The sequence below is a fragment of the Oxyura jamaicensis genome, chromosome 2 (assembly GCF_011077185.1).
Source record: "Oxyura jamaicensis isolate SHBP4307 breed ruddy duck chromosome 2, BPBGC_Ojam_1.0, whole genome shotgun sequence".
In the NCBI taxonomy this organism is placed as follows: domain Eukaryota; kingdom Metazoa; phylum Chordata; class Aves; order Anseriformes; family Anatidae; genus Oxyura; species Oxyura jamaicensis.
Window position 1 is genome coordinate 56,337,357 of NC_048894.1, and position 17,941 is coordinate 56,355,297.

At 37.3% G+C, this 17,941-nt stretch overlaps 1 protein-coding gene and 1 long non-coding RNA gene across 2 annotated transcripts in view; both read right to left on the reverse strand.

Annotated features, from left to right (window-relative positions):
• CNTNAP2 (contactin associated protein 2) overlaps window positions 1–17,941 on the reverse strand; it is a 1,137,498-nt gene that overhangs the window by 915,679 nt on the left and 203,878 nt on the right. The window lies entirely within an intron of this gene.
• Window positions 3,817–17,941, reverse strand: part of LOC118163013 — a 14,446-nt gene continuing 321 nt past the window's right edge. Inside the window, exons 2-4 of the long non-coding RNA XR_004748781.1 lie at window positions 14,976–14,981; window positions 6,872–6,880; window positions 3,817–3,828 (exon numbers count right to left, since the gene is read on the reverse strand). This is a non-coding gene — a long non-coding RNA (uncharacterized LOC118163013). The remainder of the gene's footprint in view (window positions 3,829–6,871; window positions 6,881–14,975; window positions 14,982–17,941) is intronic.

The following is a 17,941-nucleotide window of genomic DNA, read 5'->3' on the forward strand; positions in this document are numbered from 1 at the left end:
ATGGTTCTGAGAAGACCTCGTTGCAGAATTACAGTACTTAAAGGGGGCTTATAAGAAAGATGGAGAGACTTCTTACACAGTTTATTAAGTAATTTGACAAGGGGTAACAGTTTTTAACTGAAATTGGGTAGCTTTTAATAGATATGAGGAAGAAGCTCATCACTATGAGGGTGATGAGGCACTGCGACAGGTTGCCCAGAGAAGTCATGGCTGCTGCATCCTGAAGGAAAACCATTGGCCTTTTTCCTCCTTCATGATGTTACTTCAAAGCCGTTGAAGAACTATATGGGTCATTTTCTGCTCTGTGGCAGGTATAGCATGTTAGGTAATACTCTTTATAAACACTGGCTAGCCTTCTGCTAGTAAACTATGAAACCACTTAAGAGGCATCTCAGCTATCCTTTTCCCGATGTGTTTTGAACACAGACAGCGTTCACAGTCACAGTTACATCTGTGACTTCTCACATTTTACAATGAAGTGCTAAATTCACTGTAGAAGCATGAAGCTCAGTGAGAAACAAGATCCAAATATTTAATTGGATCTTAGGTAGGACTTTGGTTCAGAAACAGATAATGTGTTTTAGAATTAGAAAAATATATTTGTCATTCTACCTACCACAGTTATACTTGCAAAGAATGCCTAGAACAGAGGTCTGTCTACTCTATAGTTATTACCACTATAGCTTTCATTAAGTGTCCTAAATCTCTCTGGACAACATCTGACCACAGGATTGCTACTTGAAGCATTAAATCAGGTCTTCATAGTATTGAATCTTTTCTGTTTGTCCTTAGTAGTGTTTTATCACTTCCAAGTAATCTTATGATTTGAAATACATTAACTATTATTTTTAAGACTGAAAAAAAGATTAAATTGAGTTCCACTGAAGGAGTACTTCCTGTTTTAATTTTATTCATGTGCACTTTTTCAAAGAATCATAGAAACACAAGATCATCTAATCCAACTGTCCTCCTATCACCAATATTACCCACTAAGCTACTAAATCATATCTCGTAGCACCTCATCTGTTGCTTGAACACCACAAGGGACAGTGACTCCACCACCTCTCACAGAATCACAGAATTTTCACAGAATTCCACAGAATTTTTCTAGGTTGGAAGAGACCTCAAGATCATCAAGTCCAATCTCTGACCTAACACTAACAGTCCCCACTAAACCATATCCCTAAGCTCTACATCTAAACGTCTTTTAAAGACCTCCAGGGATGGTGACTCCACCACTTCCCTGGGCAGCCCGTTCCAGTGTCTAACCTTTTCGGTAAAGAAGTTCTTCCTAACATCCAACCTAAAACTCCCCTGGCGCAACCTAAAACTCCCCTCTCTGTGCAGGCCGTTTCAGTGCCTGACCACTCTTTGAGAGGAAAAGCTTTTCCTGATATCTAATCTAAATCTCGCTAGTGGCCATTTCCTTGAGTCCCATCATTAGGGCTAGGTCAGGGAGAAGAGGCCGACCCCCTCCTCATCACAACCTCCCTTCAGGAAGTTGTAGAGTGCAATGCAGTCTCCCTTGAGCCTCTTCTCCAGGCTCAACAGTCCCAGTTCCCTCACCTGCTCCTCATAAGACTTGTGCTCCAGACCCCTCAGCAGTTTTGTTGCCCTTCTCAGGACACACTCCAGGGCCTCGATGTCTTTCTTGTAGTGAGGGGCCCAAAACTGAACATGGTACTTGAGGTGCAGCCTCACAAAAGCTGAGTACAGGGGGATGATCACCTCCGTGCTCCTGCTGGCTACACTATTTCAAATACAGGCCAGGATGCTATTGGCCTTCTTGGCCACCTAGGCACACTGCTGGCTCATGTTCAGCCAAGCATCAATCAACACTCCAAGGTCCCTTTCCTCTTCGCAGTCTTCTAGCCACTCTGCCCCAAGCCTATAGCATTGCATTTGGTAATTTTGGCCAAAGTGCAGGACCCAGCACTTGGTCTTGTTGAACATCATCCCATTTGCCTCAGCCCAGCAGTCCAGCCTATCCAGATCCCTCTGAAGAGACACGCTGCCCTCAGGCAGATTGACGCTGCCTCCCAACTTGGTGTCGCCTGCAAACTTACTCAATCTCCTCATCCAGGTCATCAATAAAGATATTAAACAAGGCTCCAGTACCAGCCCCTGGGGGACACCACTTGTAACAGGACACCAGCTGGATTTAATGCCATTAACCACTACCCTCTGGGCACAGCCCTCCAGCTAGTTCTTTACCCAGAGAAGAGTATACCTCTCCAGGCCACAGGCAGTCAGTTTCCCCAGGAGAATACTGTGTAAGACTGTGTCAAAGGCTTTGCTGAAGTCTAAGTAGACTACTTCAATAGCCTTTCCCTCATCTACCAGCCTGGTCACATGGTACTAGAAGGAGATAAGGTTGGACAAGCACGACCTGACTTTTGTGAACCCGTGCTGGCTGGGCCTGATCCCCTGGATGCCACACACATGCCATGTGATCTCACCCATGATGATTTGCTCCATAACTTTCCCTGGAACTGAAGTCAGGCTGACAGGCCTGCTGTTTCCCAGGTCTTCCTTACGGCCCTTCTTGTAGATAGGAGTCACATCAGCCAGCCACCCTAATCCTCTGGGACTTCTCCAGACAACCAGGAATGCTAGTAGATGGTGGAAAGTGGCTTTGCAATCACCTCTGCCAGCTCCCTCAGCACCCTAGGGTGGAGCCTGTCTGGTCCCATGGACTTGTGACAGTCCAGATGGAGGAGCAGGTCTCTAACTGTCTTTTCCTGGATCACAGGGGATGATTCTCTACCTGAATCACAGGGGACCTCCAGGTCAGGGCAGAAAGTACCCTGAGGAAAACTGATCCAACAATTCAAGACAGATGTAAAGAAGTTGTTGAGAATCTAAGCCTTTTCCTTATCCTCAGTGATCTCATTCCCTGCTGCATCAAATAAAGGATGGAAATTTTCCTTGGTTCTTCTCTTGCTGTTAATATATTGTAAAAGGATTACTTACTGTCTTCTGCTGCAGTGGCCAATCTGAGTTCAAGCTGGGCTTTTGCCTTTCTGACTTCCCCCCTGCATATCTTAGCAATTTCTCTGTAGTAACACCAAGTAGCCTGTCCCTTCTTCCAGAGGATGTAGACTCTCTTTTTCTCCCAGAGTCTCAACAAAAGTTCCCGGTTCATCCATGCTGGTCTTCTTCCTAAATGTCTTGCCTTACAGGACACATGAACAGCCTGCTCCTGTGCCTTCAATATTTCTGTCCTGAGGAACATCCAGGCTTCCTGGACCCCTTTGCCCTTCAGGAGTGACTCCCAAGGGACGCCTGCAACAAGTGTCCTGAACAGGTCAAAGTCCATCCTCTGGAAGTTCAAGATAGCAGTTTTGCTAGTTACCCATCTGACATAACCAAGAACAGAAAACTACAATTTCATGATCACTCTGCCCAAGATAGTCCCCAACTTTCACATCTTCCACCAGTCCTTCTCACAGCTTTCTTACAGCTTCAAATAAAAATTCATTTTTATTTATTTATTTATTTATTTTTTAAGAGAGAGTATAGTGAGCAAAAATTTTGCAATTCTTTGATGGAAATATATTATTTTTTCTTCAGAAACTCATGTACCAGTAGACTCAGACAACATTTGGAACAAATTACTTGTGTATGCTACCTACCTCATATATCTTTCACACTACTAGTTCCATTATGAGGAATAATAGAATGAAGTAAAAGAGCTCAGGTAATAAGCAATATGTTGATTAGATGTTAGTTCTAATAGGCTGTTAGTTAATTGGGATCTCTGTGGAGCTCAGAATTGCAAAGTTCTTGCTCTTGAGAGCCATTACTGTCCAGAGCAAAAGAGAGGTGCTCTTGGGAATGGCATGCCCTGACAGTGTTTGCTCAGACAAATCTACTGTTACAATTATACTTTAACAGTGAATAACAGTAATGCTATTTTATACCAAGTGTAATATAGTAATATAGTAATAAAGTATTAATTATATTAACTATAACTTTGGTTATTACATAGTAGTAATCCATCTTCTCATAACCATTCAGTGAATTTGGGCAGACAAAAAGGGTTCTGTTATTTTAATCAGTTTTTGAAAGAAGATTATACTATCTCAGCTACATTTAAATATGCACATTTGTGCAGAGAGACAGCTATCACTACAAAAAAAAAAAAAAAAAAAAAAAAAAAGTACTGCTGAAATACTGCTGTAGGTCTAAATATAAAATTGATAATATATAAAAGTGCTATTAAAATAAAACATTTGAGGACCCAAGCCAAATTTTGTGGTTCATTTTTAAACTTCCATCACACTGTATGATTTTAAATAGCTATTAAACTAACTAAAAGACAACACTATTCGCACTGTAGTCCTAACAAATACTAGATAACCCCAAGCATGAGCTGAATTAGCATAATTATCAGAAAAGGTAAATACAATGGTAAAATGCTTGGCACATCCACAAAAACTACATGAAGAGCAGACTACAGAAATCTAGAGTAATCTTGCGATGGTTGTACTGTAGTCATGCCATCTTTTGCCCTCTTACCTGCTTCACATCCTAACACAGTTGCTAGAGAGATATGCCTGTAAATTCAGAAAATACTTTTCCCTGTAAAATACAATGTGCTTTTCAGAAAAACCTGAACACTTAACAAAAAGTGTTTTTTTGTTGTTGTTGTTGTTTGTTTTTTCTTGATTTGTTCCTTTTAATATGTTTCCCATGTTTAAACAGACTTCCAATGTTTTACTCAGTAGTAATCATCAAGTAAAGTAGCAGTAATAGGAAACCCTAAATATAAAATCATATTAGTATATGGTCATTCTTCCTCTGCTTGTCCAGCATGGTACTTTGCTTCAGAAATGAAGCAAAATGAAACAAACAAAACAAACAAACAAAAACAAAACAAAACAAAACAAAACAAAACAAAAAAACAGCAACAGGCTAAAGCCTGGACTGTGTTTAACAAAAGGTTCTGAGTATTATCTGATTTAAATTCTCGTATCTTCCAGCCACATGTACCACAAAAATGCATGTATGGTATATAAGTTTTGTTTAATGATACTCTACCTCATTTTTACCATCCTGTCCCTGAATGATAGGGGCAATTTGCTCATAATAAAATGTAGAGTATTAATTATATTTAATACGATCGTTATTATTGCAAAGAAAATTTGGTATTCAGAAGAATAATGAATACAGTATGAAGAAATTGTTTGCTTCTCAAAAAATTATCTTCAAGAATAAATACATTGCAATGACATCCAGAAGTACTTTTAACAGAAAAACACTGACAGTTTGCTACTTACATTTTTGCAGTTTAAAATGTCAGAATTTTCTGGACAGTTTTATTTTATAAATAATTTGCTCGGATTGTGATTTACATGGCAGATACAGGACAGAGAGTTCTGTAATTTGCAGATACATTCGACCAGCTCTCTGCATTGGTTATGCTTAATAGCTTTAATCTATTAGTCTATTCCAAGAATGAACTAATTAAGAACATCAGAAAGAAGATCGACTACAACACTACTGCTATTGAAATTAACATACAGAACCACACAGGCAGTTTCCACCTTACATAAATCTGTGTCCTTTATTGACACTTAGTAATTCAACATTATAAAATGTTAAAAATAATCAACCACAGATGTGGTAATGTTGCCAATGATGCTATGGCCATCAACCATTACAAGTCTAAAATAACAGAAGATTTATCTTCATCTACAATACTTGTGCTACACATATATGCATTCAAAAATGTAAGAAAAATACTAGACAACTTTAAAACACTAAAGAGCACATATTAGAAAGTAGTAGGTTTGATTGTTTCTTCAACCCACACATTTTTTTGTTTTCCTAGTTTGTGCCTATACCCATTTCTTTCCTCCTTTGCTAGAAGCTATACAAAAATGAAGAATGGTAGATATGAGAGAAAAAAAGAAGAGTAAAGAAAGTATCTGACTACTCCATTAACAATCTCTCAAAACTTTAATATAATGAAATGAATAAAAATGTTTTCTCCATGAAAAAAAAAAAAAAAAATCTGAATTCACTAGCAATATTCATAGCTGTAGAACAGCTAGTCTCGACTAGATTGGGACATGTAATACACGTAAGTACCTGATCCTATATTGTTACTCTGCCAAAGAAAAGAAAAAAAAAAGGCAAAATTAAAAAATAAAAATAATGAAGCAACTTAAAAGCAGATGGAAATAAAACAATTCTTTTTGTCTAAAGCTCATTTGCATATGCTTGTTAACCATTCCCTGCTCAAGACTTATTATGTAGGCTTAGTGTTGAAGGGAATTTTCTACATGTAGATAATTCTGAGCACTGAGACCAGAGCAGACTGTCCTACTTGTATATTGATTTACTGTTACCTGAGCTCAATAGCAGGACTAGCCTTGGAACTTTGTCTGCCTGCCTTCCATGAAGTAAATTCCATATATATACATATATATATGTATATCTAAGATCCCTTTATCCCTTTAATATTTATATTAATGTTATATATATATATATAATTTCCTACAGGGATAAAGGGATCTTTTTTATTATTATTAACAGATCTTCTCTATTGAAACCCCAGTAATAATGATTAGCATTTCAGCTGTGGAAACAAAGAAATACATTGAAGAAATCATAAATGCACCATACCTTTGGGTTTTAGAAGTGTAAACAATGTGAAGATCACAAGGCCTATGTGGAGCCATTACTACTCAACTTCACATGACTACTCAAATTCAATCCACTGTTTTGGGTTTTGGGTGGGGTTTTGGGGGTTTTCTCCTTTTTTTTTTTTTTTTTTTCTGTTTTATAAAATTTTCAGAGTTTGCTTTCATTTTAGAAAACAATGGAAAACAGATTTTGAATACATACACAATATACTGTATACAGATATAGACTGCAATAGGACTGGATTCTGTATGTATAAAGTAACATATATAAGGCGATAGTGTATGTGTAAGGTGCTTCATCCATAATTCTATTTAAACCTGCAGAACTATTTGTTATTATAAACTTAGTTTTTAAAACTTAATGAATTCATAAATTATCCCTATTTAGACTGCAGTGCTATAAACAAACACATACAAAAACAAACAACACTAAAACCACAAGCAAACAAACAAAAATAGCCTGCAAGGAAAAAAATATTGCTTTTATTGCATCTACTGTTACTTCCACTAGCAATGAACATGGAAGACCTTCAGGTGCTCTCCCTTTGATTAAGTATTTGGCTTTGGTTAGTAGGTTCTTCCACAGTAAATTTCCAGAACTTTTGATTGCCCTCTAATATATATTTTCTCTAGTGTATAATATATGAGATTCCACTAGGTCTGTTACCCTAGATTTGAAAGAAAAGAGTGATATTTCTCCAAGATACCATAACAGTTTTCGTCTCATAAGCTGATGAACATCCAAGTCAATAAATTCAGTACAGAACAACAATTTCAAGGATAAAATACATGATTATTTTACAATCTTGCTTAGAGAAACAAATCCTAGTTCTTATGAGAAAAGATGGGTTGAAAGACAATAAAAAGCTGTTCCAGGTTTCACCATACTCTGTGAAAAGTGCTTTGATTCTTAACTCTGTTGTATGTGCAACATCGGATTGGCTTGCCCAAATTAAACCTAAATGAAAAGTTATATAATTGAGAACAGAAGGCATCAGCAGATACTCATCTTGGTTTAAACTATATTTAATGTCCATCACTTCGATGTTTACAGTGTATCTGTGATTTTTTAAAAATTCCATTAGAAAGAAAATATCAGAAATTTTATTTTTCCCTGCTATTCAGAAAAAGTCATATTTGCTGTATTACCTGCGTCACTTCAGACTTTTAAATAGTTTTACATAGTTTACATAGTTTTTCTCTGCTCTGCAGATAAAGAAAATAATGCTCCAAATCAAATGAAAGCATTATAAATATATTACTTTTACTAATAAAATAGTATTTAGTTCAAAATAAATGTAAAAACTCAGGGATCATACTTCTTTTCAATTGAAATACAAAATTATATGGTAATCTGTCTAATTAAAAGGGCAAATAAAATAATATTTAAGCTGTTTCACTTGAACTCTGAATAATCACTGTTCCAGCTATTCAAAGCATTACTTGATGTTAAGTGAAAAAATGATACCTGTATTTGTTCATTTCTCTGTTTTCTTAAAAATACCTCCCTACTATTTTTTGGTATAAATATAACTTCTTTAAAGTTGAGGCTGTTCTATTTGCTAGACTATTTTTCAACAATAACACTGTAATTAAGAAGAACTGGTCATCTCATTAGGACAATGACTAGTATGGTTTGAAATGATTATGACTGAAAACATTTACAATCTACCATGAAAAATAAATAATTTTCCAGTGATATGTGAAAAATATTTCTCCAAAATATTCAGCAAATATTTATAAATAATGCATTCCTTTATCCTTCAAATTAATTTTCAATTGACACCTTCTCCATACATTCAGTTCAGCATGGTTTATGGTGATACAATTGTCTTAAAGCTTAAGACATATAGATGTCTAGTACAGTTTGTGAATGCTGCTCAAATGAAGGAAAATGCCTAAACAGAAGAACAGAAGTCTGCTTTCAGCAAGTCACAAAATACATTAATATCAGCTAAGAATAGCTGGACTTGGTATATTTAAAGGGATTGCTACAAGGGTTGTATAAGGGTTGTACAAGCAATATGAATGGAGAACGAGATTAAGTGCAATATAGAAAAAACTTAGAAACAACAGTTTTTCAATATTTTCAGACTTGTTAATAAGGAATACAGGAAAGAAAATATATTTAAGCAGTCATGAAAAAAAAACCAACTAAATCATTCATTATCATTCATTATCATAAATCATCATCATCATTTATCAGATTAGGAAAACAACCTGTAATGAAATATAGATGGATAATCTGTCAGTATACAAATTACTTCCATCTCCAAGTATTTATTCCATGTAAAATTCAGAGGATATTTTCAACAAATAGCTTCAAAAGTCTGGGGAGTTTGGGGGATTTTGAAACACCATATTTATTTTTAGCAGCTACCTACATGCCTTCCTCCAAAGCTAAGAAAAGTAGTAGTAGTTGGAGGACACCTTTTTAAAAGATTAAAAACAGAACTTTCTTTAATGGCTGATTTCCATGCCTCCCTTAAGACTCTACGTTCCTACCTTGCTTTTCATCCCAAAGGATAAAGTTTCAGCTGTTGCAAGGAGTAAATTCTGTTACCAGGGCAGTGAATTACAACTTTCAGGCTGCACTCAGTCACCAGCAGATCTGACCACCACAAACAAGAGAGGTGAAGGACTACCGGCTCAGTAATGCCATGAAGGACATGGCTCCAGAGACTCAGATCTGACAACAGCTCATTACCTACCCATAAGCAGAAAAATTACCTCCCTTAACTTTGACTCCCCTTTGTAAAATGAGACTGTGCTAAAATTCATTATATTCCTGAACAGGATCTTGAGGGCAAATATAACAGTGCTGAGAATTAAAATTTGCATTAAAACAACGCCAATGTAGCTGGTTCAGATTATGTATTTGTATTATTATTTTGGTAAAGGACATTAAACATATGTTTAAATACTTGATAAAGTATCTATATTGCCTGCATAGGAATGGACTTGGGTTCATGTTTTTAAGCAGAACAAAAATCCTTCATATACAAACTGGATTTATAGATATCTACAGGAGCAGACTGCTTTAGAATTGCATAGACTGAGAGTTTTGGAAGCCAAGATAAGTGTCTGCACTTCTGCAGAGTTATTTTAATTTACAGCAAGTATCCACAGAAAGGCACTTTCGACATGCAACATTCTTTAAAGAAGAAAGAATGAAAAAGTGACATATCACATTTTGTTTCCAAGATATTGCAGTTCAGCTGAGCACATCTTATTTAGCAAATGTAACCCATCACTAGCCTTGACAAGAAATTAATATATATATATATATTGAAGTGATACTGCTGGATGGAACTATGGATCTATTGCAACTTCCCTTCCTCTTAAATTGATATGTGAGACTTCTGCAGACAAAGCTTGTTCTCCCACTTGGCTGAACAGATATTGTGATTCACAGGGCCAGGATCATGCTAAATGAGCTCTGATCCAGCAGTGTTACTGGATCATATAACATATATTTGTCTCTCATCCATGTGGCTTGTGCTATAATCTAAATGAATGAAAAAGTAGGTCTATTGTTGAGATAGAAAAAATATGCTACATCTGAAGTTATTTTAAATATCAAAACAAGTCTTCAGAAAAAAAATATAATAATAATAATAATAAAAATAATCAAGGTAATTATATTAATAAAGAAGCTGGACTCTGATGTCTTCCAGCCTCATAAATTTCATGAGTGACTGCAAATTGAGTCCAAAAGCACTGTGAACAGCTCTTGTCATTTCATCTTAAACAGCCATGCTCCAAGAACAAACAGAAGCTGAAAACAAACAAAATTATAGGGGTGTCAATCATGCATCTTATCAACATTTAGAGAATTACCTGTCTTGATGACAGCTTCTTCCCAGACATATTCTGAAAACAGTATACTTTATTCAAATCTACAACCACTAAAAAGTAGTGTCAAAATTCCTGACCTCCTTAACAACAACAAAAAAATGAACCTTTAGCAATTTTAGTATCTCCAATGAAAATATTGTTGATTTACACCAGTGTCTCTGACAACAGAATCTGTCTTGTTATGTGTTGTGCAACTAATGAACAGATGCCTGAAAGTTCAAATATAAAAAAATAAATTAATATTTTTTTCCTAAGTCACTGTAAATGACAAAAGCAGTTTTGAAAAGTTAACATTATTTGACTATTTTTCCCTCTAAAACACTGAATACTTAAATATTTAATCTGAAATACGTCATGAACATAATTTTGTTTTAGTTAATTTCTTCAAGAGAATTCAAGCAGCTTCCCAAGAGTGATTTTCTATATCAACGAAATTAATGTTATATATGTCTTTGTGCTCTCATAAATTTATATGCTAATGTTTGTACATCTAATAGCTAAAAATGTTTATTTGCTGTTCTTGAAAGTGTGAATTGAAAGCACTTGTTAAGACTGTCATGTGGCAATAAATGGATAACAGACTCTGTGGAGAGGTTAAAGCCTTGCTGAAAACCCCCTTCTTTTCCCAGAACCTCACTGTGTAACAAAGAGGGATCACAAGCTTTTGCTTGAGAACTTCTTGAACTGCATAGTTAAAGTTTATGCTGTTGAGCCCCAATGAACTCTTTGTCTACAATGAACCCCTGTCTATTTCCCATTAGCCAAGGAAGCCTGGAGTGTAAGTTGCAAGCTGACATTTCAATTCATGCTAAATCTCCACAAATCATGAGCTGTTATCAAAATCAGCAGGAACCCAATACAGAGCAAAAAGTCAGTTTCAGATTAGCATCTTTCCTTGAAAGATTAAATTTTATTTTATGCCTCAAAATGTTGTTTAAGCTGCAAAAGGGAATGAAGATGAGAATTACGTACCTGCTCTGTCACCCACTAAATCAATTCTAATAAGATTTCACCACCTGTGCAATAATGAAAAGGGAAAGGGAGGGGAAGAGGTTTGAATCAGAGTATCTGTCAAACCAGAGTAGTGACACACGGTTATCTCTGCTTTCCAGCTTGGTGCTCTGTGTCAACAATAATGCCAGAAGAAGAATTCTAGTCAAAAAGATGAACGCTCATATGTGTAAACAGAAAGGTGCAACAGAGCACTGGTTACATTTGCTCTTTTCTGACTGCATGATTTGGGAATGGGAAAACATTCAGACTCTCAGACTCAGCTTTCAGAACAAAGCTGGAGATAATCCAAGAATAATTCATGTAGGAAGATTATATGATGGGGAGGAAAAAACAAAACAAAATGAAACAAAACAAACAAACAAACAACAACTAAAAAAAAATCCCTTGTTTCCTAAACCAGTAATTCCTTTCGTATTCAGTCATTTCCCTTCATTCTGAAATATTCAGCCTCTAGACTGAATACTTTGTCTGCTATGATGCTCCCTTTTACCTAGGGAGTACCAGAAAATAAGTATCTCATTTCAGCTCTTTGATATATTTAATTGCAGACATCTCTTATTGCATTTAGTGGGTTGGGATCATGAACAACAAGCTAAAGCTTTCACTGTTATTAATGTGCTTCCAGGCACCTGTTTCAGACCATTCCCAAATATTTAGCAGTATGAATAAGAATACTACATACTACATAAGAACACTATACTTCTCAAAGAGACTGATAAGTGCAAGCTTGCAATATGCAAACAAACAAAAAAATCCAGAGTTTATGACTATGTCAGATAACTCCATTTGCTCAGCAGGAAGTTCAGTTCCCTTTTAAGGTTTAAACAGAAGTCAAAACAATAGAGCCAAATCATTGATGCATAGACCAAAATATTATAAATTAATTACTTTTGAGGGGAGCACTTCTATTTGCCCACAGTCTAAAAGGGGTAGAGTAAGTAACTCACAACTCAAAGCAGCTGACCCTTTCTCACAGATTTATGGGTTTACAAAAGACTTGCCAGTCAAGATGGTAATTTTTTTCACACGATGCTCTTCTTGGGCTGTTCATAGCATCTCCTTCAGTTTAATCACTTCCAAAACTCTGTGGGTTCTTCAATGACTGACTATGAAGAGAAGAGTCCAGTAGCTGCCCCATGAGGTTAGGTAAGAGCCACATCAGCTGGCTTCAAAAGGACCTGCTGCTGGCCAGAGCCAATCCAATATGCAATGTTGTTTGTGCCACTGTGAGAGCAGATTTAAGAAAAGGAAAACAACAATAACAACACGAAAAACCTGCTTGCAACAGCAGCTGGGAGACAGGAGTGAAAACCAGCCCCGAAGATCCCAAGGTCAGTGCAGAAGGAGGGCAGGAGGTGCTCCAGGCATGGAGCAGCAGTTCCCCAATGGCCCACGGAGAGTTGCACGGTGGAGCAAATCTCCATGGTGCAGCCATGGAGGAGCCCCCAGTGGAGCAGGTGGATGTGGCCTGGAGGAGGCTGCAGCCCATGGACAGCCCCTGCAGGAGCAGGCCCCAGGCCAGAGGTGCAGCCCGTGGAGAGGAGCCCACGCACGACCAGGGAGTCTGGGGGGAGCTGCTGCCTGTGGGGACCTGTGTTGGAGCAGTTTGCTTCTGACGGATGGCCCCTGTGGTACAGACCCATGTTGGAGCAGCTCTTGAAGAGCGGCTGCTGTGGGCATCCCATGCAGGATCAGTTCAGAAAGGATGGCATCCCGTGGGAGGGACCCCATGTGGAGCACGGGCAAAGAGTGACCATGAAGGAGCTGCAGCAATTAAGTGCTATAGAGTGACCGCAGCCCCCATTCCCTGTTCTGCTGCGCTGATTGTACGGAGGAGGTGGAAAATGGTGGATGGGGGAGGGAGGTTTTTTTGTTGTTGTTGTTGTTTTGTTTTGGCTTTTTTTTGTTTGTTTGTTTTAATTTCTCCCTGCTCTAGCTTGTTTGTAATAGGTAATAAATTACATTAATCTCCCTATGCTGAGTCTTTTTTGCCCATGACAATAATTGTTGAGTGATCCCCCTGTCCTTATCTCAACCCTTGTGCCCTTTCCATCATATTTTCTCCCCCTTTTCTTATGAGGTGGGGAGTGAGAGAGCTGCTGTGGTGGAGCTCAGCTGCCCAGATAAGCAAAACTACCACATTAACACACGGGAATAAGACAATTACTTATCTGTATTAATTACTGCCTTTAAATTACATTTCATGTTTCTGTTTATGGAATTCTCACATGTGAGTTGTAAAATGTATGAGATTCAGGACTCCAGTAAAAAGAATTGTTTTGATTCACTTAATACTCACAGAAAATATATGATGAAAATCGGAACAGTTAGAGCTGAAATAATAAGAAACTTTCGCTATGACATTTTTGCTTACTATTATCAGTTAATTTGCATCCTTCTTCAATTTACTTTCAATTTACTTACATTTTGAATGTATAGAAAACTTCAGTGCATGGCTTTTTTTTTTTTAATAGAAAATAAAATAGGAATAATTAGGAATTTAAGAAAGTCTCTCAATTTGAATAAACACGTTATAGGAGTAAAAAAAATAATAATAATAAATAATAAGGGGTATATCATGGCTAATTCCTTTCTTTTTCCTATTGTCTTTGTACAGAGGTGACAACAACATTTTTCTGTCCTTGCTTCATCTATGCACAGATCAGGCACTAATTTAATCTCTCCTGTAAGTATATACTCAATGTATTAACTTGCTTCAAAGTCATATCCAAAGCTTAATATATTAAAAGAGGCATTGCCTGCTAGCTCAATAGGCTTTCAGACACTCTTCCTCCACCCTCTTGGAAGCTGTGAACAAGTCATGCATTTCAGGAGCCTTGAGTCCATGAGTATTCAGCTAAGGTCAAAGAAGCTGTGATGATTTAACTGTTTGGAATAACTTCCCATCTTTGTGTCTGTATTTACCAATTCTCTGAGCAAATGTCTTTGCAAAGCCTTCTGCAAGTTCAGGGAGTAGGAAGAAGTATGAGAGATTAACTGTCAGTTTCTGTAATGGTTAAAACTTCGTGCCATACATTTAAGACATTATGGTATCATGAGATAAAAATTACAATGCTGAGAGTTTTTATTCCAAAACTGGAATAAAAGTTGAATGAGTGCAGGTAAGAGGGATGAGATAGATGAGTTTATATCCTAGAAAACAGAAATAAGTATTGCATTAAACTGCAAGTCTAATAGGTACTGGGTTTAATAATTTAATAATTCAAGTTATTAATAATACTATATGGCTGAAGAATGGCAGAGTGCCAGTATTACAGATCATGGGAAAGGTCTTGACTAGCTGCAGGCTTGTGGTCTCACTAGTAAACAGATCTATAGCTAACACAGGAAGACTTTATTCCATACATGCAATTTTAGCATATAAAACATATTTTTAATCAAACTATATTCTCTCATGATAAGCTGGTATCCCTCAATGATTTTCTCAACATCAGTCTTGAATTTCAGTACAGCATCTGATAATTTCACATGGGAAACTATAGTCAAATGGTAGAAAAAGAAAGAAGTGATGACACCAAGCTGCCAAGCAATTTGAAGTGAATCTATCTATGTAAGCATCCCCAAAATGCCAAAGAGCTTTGGAACTGAATGTTATATTAAAAGCATAAAGTAGAAAAATGTTTTTGTTTGTTTGTTTGTTTGTTTTTGTTTGTTTAAACGCAGAGACAACTAAAGAACAGAAATGGGTTTAGAAAGATGTGTTTCTACCCCACAGGCTGGATTCTTATTGGAGTTTGATGTCAGTCCGGCAACATTTCAGTGGTCTTCAAACTTGCAACAAACTCAGCACAGCTGCTTCCATTTCTAAGGAAACGTCTCCTTATTTCTGTTGTTGCTAAGCCTTGTTATGTGTTTGCCCCACATTCGTTTTGGACATTTCCTAGTCTCTGCTTCTCCCACAGACTTCTTATTTATTTGTCTCTCTCAGTGTTTAACCATACATACTAAATTAATAGCACTGGATATGTAGTAAGTTACAAACAAAACATGCCACATCATTGAAGACTTACACAAGTGAGTAGAAACTAACTAAAGAGTAATATGTAAGAAAACTTCAGTATTGTCATGCAGAAAAGCAGAATTCCTTATGGCTAAGTCTTATATCTTAGTTCTATTAAATGGCCTTCACATAAAAGATAGACTTGCTATGATGAAAATGGATGATGGCATGAAGTTGGGAGACATCAATACAAAGGAGGAACAGAATATTACCTAGGAAAAATTAGGTGCCTTTGAGGTTTGTAACTGAAATGGAATGAAGTGTAATAGAACAAGGGCAAAGGACTATTAACATGAATCCGTGATATAGAATGAGAATACATCAGCTAAAAATGATAAAAAGGCCTGGCGGTATTTATTGATCACAGGTTGACTATAAATCACTGACATGATGCAGCTGTGAAAAAGGCAAATGAAAATTTAAGATGCATCAGAAGTGTTCTGATAGAAGTGGACAGCTATTAAAGCCTTTTTACCAAACCCTTGCATGGGAGACACTTCATCTGAAACATGTCATCTGTTTCCAGTTATCCACATTTTGAAAAAATGAACTCACACCAGAATAAATGTGGAGGTAAGCTCCCAGGATGAGGAGAGAAACTGCCAATGTCATGAAAGAAGAGAGAAAGAAAACTGTCTTATTCAGTGTCGTGCACCCCACCCCCCCCCAAGGAACAAAAAAAAAAAAAAAAAAAAGTCTGGTAATGTAGTGTGATTGTTCTTTAGAAATACAAAGTTAGAAAATCCCAAAGGAGGGAAAGAAAGTAGTAGGCAAACAGTGACATAATAACTGAAGCTTGTGAAGTGGGCATGAGTAAATTGAGGCTGAAAACCAGATGACAGTTGTTAATTAATAGTGATGTAAGGCTCTGAAGCAGCCTTTCTGGACGGGAGTAGAAGGCAGTACAGCTGATTTCGTAATGCAAACTGACAAATAAATATAGGGGTGGATGGGACTGTACTTTTCTGTGACAACAAAGAACAATTTGAGTGTCCCTTACATTTCTACACTTCTTCTGAGTAGTGTTTGGCTCCCACTTCCATCTGGTTTACTAGCTGATGTCATGATATGAAATGTTACTGCTCCAAAACAGAATCTACATATAGGATTTGTGCATGTACTAAATCTTTTCAGGGAGAATAATTTATTCATATTCCTATCTCCATTTCATCATCACATCTTATTATGGATGTTTCAAAAATGCTACGTAAAATAAAGGGTGTTTTTTTTTTTTTAAAAAAAAAATAAATTAATAAATTGGGTATAGCTACAAAGTAAACTTAGCAGCATGTTTATCTGAAGAACAGAGAGGACAGAAGGAGAGGTATGGAAATTGGTACAGGAAATTATTTAAGGCAAACCGATATTAAGTGAAAGTAACCATAAACAACTGCCTGCCATTTTGCAAAGAATAGACCTAACAAACACATCATTCCAGCCATGGAGAAATACAGAGATCATTCATCTAGTTAAAATTTCATGATAGGCAAGTTGTACATGAGTTTTCTAACACATTCAAAGAAATGCAGCTGAGCAAGTTCCTCAGCTTGACTTTGTTCATGTTCATCTGATTAAACATTCTTATCTCAGACAAAATATACTCTGCATTTGACAGAGCTGCTGCAAAAGAGAGCCTGAAGCATGTAATTAAGGTTAGTGCTACATATTTCCAACTCCTATTATCAGTTTAGAAGACAGCTGTTAGCACTAAGAAAAATTTTATTTAAAGGTAACACAAGGGAAATGCTAGAAAAAAAAACACGTGTTTAATATTGGACTCAGTATCACTATTTGCAACTGAGTATTTGCAAAAATACAACAACCCCTTCAGACCAATGTACGTGGCCTGACTGGGATGGGGTTAATGTTCCCTGCAGCAGCCCATATAGTGTTGTGCTCTGCACTTGTAGCTAGAACAGCATTGGTATCACACCAGTGAGCAGTGCTGGCACAGCATCAAGTCTCTCTCCAATCCCCCAGAGCCAGTAGGCTGTGGGTGGGCAAGACGTGGGGACGGAACATCACCAAGGCAGCTGGTCCTAACCTGATCAAAGGGATATTCCATGCCATATGGTGACTTGGACTCACTTCCCAAGGTGATAGGCTCCAAGGCAGGCACGTTCTGCAATGGAGTGCAGGGGGTTCCCTACATCAAGGCCACTCAAGGCAGCTGAGGGAGCTGCCAGGACCCAGCAGCCCTCGCGAGGGTGGCTGACAAAGTGTTGGCAGAGGCAGGAGCAGGCCTCCGTCTGCCTTATAAAGGCAGCCTCTGGGAAGCAAGAGTGGTCAGAGGAAGGCTACAAAGATGATCAGAAGGCTGAAGCACCTCTACTATGAAGAAAGGCTAAGAGAGATGGGGATGTTCAGCCTGGAGAAGAGAAGAGAAGAGAAGAGA